The sequence below is a fragment of the Mixophyes fleayi genome, chromosome 7 (assembly GCF_038048845.1).
Source record: "Mixophyes fleayi isolate aMixFle1 chromosome 7, aMixFle1.hap1, whole genome shotgun sequence".
NCBI classification, from domain to species: domain Eukaryota; kingdom Metazoa; phylum Chordata; class Amphibia; order Anura; family Limnodynastidae; genus Mixophyes; species Mixophyes fleayi.
In genome coordinates this window covers 146,543,032-146,549,048 of record NC_134408.1, presented here as the reverse complement: position 1 = coordinate 146,549,048, position 6,017 = coordinate 146,543,032, and positions in this window count along the sequence as shown.

Here is a 6,017-nt window from a genome sequence, read left to right as displayed (position 1 = left end):
ATATATTTGGGGGTAAAAGGTAAAAAAGTTCCCTGACCCCTGATCTAAAGCTTTCAGCAATGTAGACTGGTAACTATATTGTAATTACCATCACCTATATGCAACTGCTCACTAAACATGTATCTGCGAACCATCCAACTAGGGGTCACTCTGCCTTTTTTGCCCCCTGAAGTGGAATTAGTACTCTGCCATGCTTACCCTAACCGTTACTGCAGTCAATATGCACGTAGTTAATGTACAGTAAGGTTGTGCCAAGCTGGAGTGCACAAAACAGCATCCGATTCAAGCTTTGGGCATCTCAAAGGTACGTGATTTTCTGTCGTATTACTTTCACCAGATACAGGTCAGGTGTGGCGATTACTTGTGATGACGTCTGTGTAGGCTTCTCACTACATGATGAGCCATGTGACTGTGGTTGCCATGGTAGTCCAGAATCATAAATCATTAAATAACCAATACCAACATTCGTCTTATAGCCTGTCATACTGATTTATGTTACAAAAACAAAACAAAAAAAAAACACCTGATTTTTTCATAGGACTGTTGCTTTAATTTTATTTTACATGCTAAATGTATCATTCACATTTATTCATAACAGTGTCCAGACATAATTCCCTGTTGTGTATATGACACATCATTACATTGTTGTATTGTGTAGAAACAGGGTAATGTGACTTACATATTTACTACTCAGCATCTCTACACTTTCTCTATTCACTTGTTGCTTCTGACGTAACCCTGTCGTATATGTTGGAGATGTAGTGCTGGACCTAAGATGCCTCCGACTGAGCATATACATGTATATACACCTTTTAATGCATGCGTTTTCTTCTGCTAAGGTTCGAGGGCCAAGGGGTAAATGTATCAAGCTGAGAGTTTTCCGGCAGGTATGAAAAACCAATCAGATTCTAGCTATCATTTACTTAGAACATTCTACAAAATAACAGCTAGAATCTGATTGGTTGCTATAGGCAACATCTCCACTTTTCAAACCCACCAGAAAACTCTCAGCTTGATACATTTACCCGCAAATCTGTCAAACTCTACATGAAGCCCTGAGTGAGTAGGATCGTGTTCATTAAATTAGACTAACGATGTCGTGATCACCTCTTTTTTTCTTACCTGCCCTCCGAATTTCTGTGAAGGGGTGTGTCAATGTAGACGTATTAAAATCAAGTAAGGGATATAACTTCCTGCATGTAACGCTTACTGTATAGTGCTGTGCAAGTTAGAAATAAACTATAATAAGATTCATAAACATTATTTCTAAAATAAACCAACAGGAACAAAGACGTCACTTTTAAGAATCTGTCATTTCTAGGAAGGAGATTAGGAACGCTGTTTGCTTTGAGGTCGGTCATTGTGCAACTAACACCAGAGCAATCAGGTGGCATTTTCTGGTTTTCAGAGTATTTAAAAATAGCTTCTCTGTACTCAACTTTAACCTGATGGGTAATTGGTGTAAATATCACTGATTGCCTTTGGGCAATTTTTACAACACCCTAGTAAAAGAGATAACATTCAGGAGAGTAAATGACTCAGGACAGAGTTATATAAGCTATAAACAGATACAATATAACAACATTGTATTGTTCAATTAATTTTATACAACTTAGTAATTTGTGTATTTTGATTATTAAACAAACATCTAAATTTATGTTTTGTGATGTATGTTGAAGTACAAAGTAGTGTTCTGTAAATAATATTGCAATCTACTCAATGTTTTTATCTTTTTATTATATTAGTCTCTGTGTCCCTACAAGAGCCTTGTACTGCAGTCTGGTCTTGTGACATCTCTTGTTCTGTTCATCCAAAACTGTTTACGTCAATATTTGCCAGTGATAATGGAGCCACTTAGGCTGGGTATACAGAGGTTTTTCACCCGATCATTGTGCTAATCACACTTAGGACTGATATCACATTCGTGTGTACGCTCCAATGGTCAACGATTATCATTCCAAAGTACATTGTTTCCTTTGATTTGATTTTATAAATGGATTAAAAATCTCTATAAACGATGGAACGATGTTGTGCTAATTCTGCAGTGTGTACGTACTCACGACCAGCAGTATAGGCAGATCCCTATAGAGTTTACAGAGTCCCGATCTTTTCAGCCCATGGTTATGACAGATGAAGAGCACAGATCTGAAGGTAAATCGAGAGAGAGGAGTCGAGGGGTCATCCTCGACTCCTCTCTCTCCTTTGGCCCCCACATTCTCTCTCTTGCTAAATCCTGCCGCTTCCAGCTGCGTAACATCGCTCGCATCCGGCCCTTCCTTTCCCAAGATGCCACTAAATGTCTTATTCACTCTCTGATCATCTCCCGCTTGGACTACTGCAACCTCCTCCTCACTGGCCTTCCCCACTCTCACCTCGCTCCCCTTCAATCTGTACTTAACGCTGCCGCTAGCCTTATCTTCCTTTCTCGACGCTCCTCGTCTGTCTCCCCCCTCAGTGGCGCACGCAGGGGGGGTTTCTGGTTCTCCAGAAACCCCTCCCCTCCGCGAACCAACGGTACTGTACAGCAGCCGCGGCGCTGTCAAAGAAGCGTCCGCGGCAGTGCTGTATTGTAGTATAATACAGCACTGCCGCGGATGCTGCTTGACAGCGCCGTGGCTGCTGTAGAATTCAGACGCGCCAAAATGGAGCTGCTGCGCATGCGCAGCAGCTCCCTCTCGCAATATTTTTCTTTCTCCGGGGGAGCGGGAACCCACCCTTCTAAATCCTGCGTTCGCCCCTGCCCCTCTACAAATCCCTTCACTGGCTCCCCTTACCATACAGAATCCTGTTCAAGCTCCTCACTCTTACATACAAGGCCCTCACCAACTCCACTGCACCCTACATCTCCACCCTCCTCTCTATTCATGCTCCATCCCGTCCTCTCCGATCAGCCAATGACCGTCGCCTCTCTTCTCCCCTGATCACCTCCTCCCATGCGCGTATCCAAGACTTCGCCCGCGCTGCCCCCCTCCACTGGAACAAGCTCCCTCCCTCTATCAGAACTTCCCCTAATCTGTCCAGTTTCAAACGGTGTTTGAAAACCCACCTTTTTCTTAAAGCCTTCCAGTCTCCCACTTGACTTCCTAACTTTTCTTCTGACTCTTCCCCTTTATTCCCCTTCCCCTATCCTTATCCTCCGTTCCTCCTTCTCTCCCTCTCTCCCCTGTGTCTCTCTGTCTGTCTACCCCACCCCTTAGATTGTACGCTCCTTTGAGCAGGGTCATCTCTCCTCCTGTCTTCACCACTTTTAACTCTGCTCTCCAGCTACCTAGCCCTCCTCCTCGAGGACTCTCTTCCCCCCGTCCCTCTCGCTCCCTCCTCTTTCCCCTGGGGGTCTCCCTCTCATCCGTGCCCTCCCTCCTAGATGCCGTTGTTGGCGGACCGTCCCCTCTCCACTCCCCCGCCCCTCTAGCTGTGCCTTGAGCCAGTGGCGGATCCAGGGGGGGGGGGAAGGGGGGCGATCGGGGCGATCGCCCCCTCTAGCAGGGGCTTGCTGCCGACAGCTGCACACTGTGCAGGTCCGTTCAGCAGTGACAGTGTGCTGCCCGGCTGCTCTGATTGTGTTTTAAACACAATCAGAGCAGCGGGGCAGCACACTGTCACTGCCGAGAGGACCTGCACATAGTGTGCAGCCGCCGGCAGACTTAGAAATCAGAAAGGGGGTGGGGCCTAAATCCCCCCCCCTAAAATTGCCCGGGGTAAAGCAGTTGTCTAGATCCGCCCCTGCCTTGAGCTCACTGAGTTACTGTGATTATTGTTTACTGTTCTGTGCTGTCTCACCTCGTATGGTAATTTCGTTTGTCCCTGTACGGCGCTGCGGACACCTAGTGGCGCCCTATAAATAAAAATGAATAATAATAATAATAAAAAATAAAACGTGTATAGTGTGTACACATGAATCGGCTGCTGATCGGGACTTTCAGTCGTTAGTAAAATCATTAATGATATCGCAACGGGAGAAATTTTCTGTAGTGTGTACCCAGCCTTACAGCAGCGAAAACTGACAAGTTAGCCAGACTGACAGAAAAAGCAACAGTGATAACTGATGCAGCTTCTTACTATAACATAGAAAACTGAGACTTTGGTGCTCACATTTATTCACAGAAAATTAATAAAAACTGTTTCCCTAATTAACGTTCTGTAAAAACAATATTATTTATACACAAGCTGAATGATCGAGTCCCTTTAAAGAATTTACAGCCCCACCATTCAAATAACTTTTGCAGATGGTTACAATAAAATTAAGATCTTCCTTAGGACAAGATTTAATATAGTGATATAATAGAATATAAAATTAATATGTAACAGCCTTAAATTTTCAGCACATACTTGAAGACTCCTTGTGGGTTAATTAAAACATTATTGAAGTACAGGATCATCAGCGGTTTAACCGACATGTGCAAAGTGTAAGTGTGGACATAACTGTAATTATTGTGTATTGACGTCTGCATGAGTGAGTACATTATAAGAGATCATATACATGAAAAACAACTTATATAAACCTTGTACTAATCTCGCTTCTAACAGATTATTTATAAGTGTGTTCTCACAGGCTCCCTGCAGCATAGTGTACTATGTACGTAGTCAATGCTCTCATAGAACTGCATTGTAATTTACTGAGCATTAATCATAATCATCATCATTTATTTGTATAGCGACACTAATTCCGCAGCGCTGTACAGAGAACTCACTCACATCAGTCCCTGCCCCATTTGGGTTTTCAGTCTAAATTCCCTAACATACACACAGACTAGGGTCAATTTTTTACTAGCCAATTAACCTACCAGTATGTTTTTGGAGTCTGGGAGGAAACCGGAGCACCCATGCAAAAACGGGGAGAACATACAAACTCCACACAGATAAGGTCATGGTTGGGAATTGAACTCATGACCCCAGTGCTGTGAGGGAGAAGTGCTAACCACTGAGCCACCGTGCTGCCCACAATATTATTGAACACTTGTCAGAAAGTGTATAGACGTCCCTTTACTAACATTATTAATGCATGTTCAATGCGTAAAAATAACGAACTAAAGAAAACCACAGGATTCATTGAAAAAGAATGTTAATAATTATGTTGCTGTTTTTAACGTATGGTGATTTACCTCCTGTAAGCGCTAGAGGGCGATCCTGGCGTGTGGATATGAAATAACATTTTTACATGCAACTTGCACAAGACGCATTCCGCATGGCCCAATAATTTAATGCATGTTGCGTTTTCAGTATGCAGCACTTATTGATATATGACAGGTGTAGCGACCAATCAATGATCAATCAAGGTTGTTAAAGCCCCCAGTGGTAGGTACAAAATCCGCTTAATTTTACTGTGTACCCTGAGGAAAAGAAAGCGGACTTCTGAGTTACAGGTAACTTGCAATTGCTGCCCCCTTTGCATGGACAGATGGATTGGAGCAAGCTGCTTATACTAGTTGGGCATGCAGATATAAGAGTAACACACAGAGTAAATAGTATCTCCATATACACCTCTTAGCAGGTGTGTCATTTTCGGCTCCCGATACAAAATAAATACATAAATTAAGCAGTATAATAAAAAGAAAAGTCACTGGCCCCCAAGATGACCACATGCTCCAAATCTAGACAAAGGGGACCATTTTTTTTGTTACAAGTCGCAGCGACAGATTATTTAAATTCTAGGCATTTATGGCTGCTTTGGATGAACCTCGTTATTGCGTCTTTGACACTCACCCCATCAACCAACATCATCCTCACATCTGCGATACCTCCCTACAGTGCGCTATCCCAAAAGCACTACTTGTTTTTATTCACTTGTACATACTTCATTAATTAAAGGAGCGCACCGTGGTTTCACTGATTTCTTTTGCTAGTTGCTTGGGGTATATATTGTCACTCCGCCAAGAGTTATGGAGTGACAATTTATGGAATTCCATCCCTTGCACCACAAGACTTTCCTCTGGTCTTCAAACCTTCAAGGGTTCTCAAAAACCACCTTTTCAGACAAGCTTATAATATTCCTCAACCACCATCTTAATCTCCCTAGG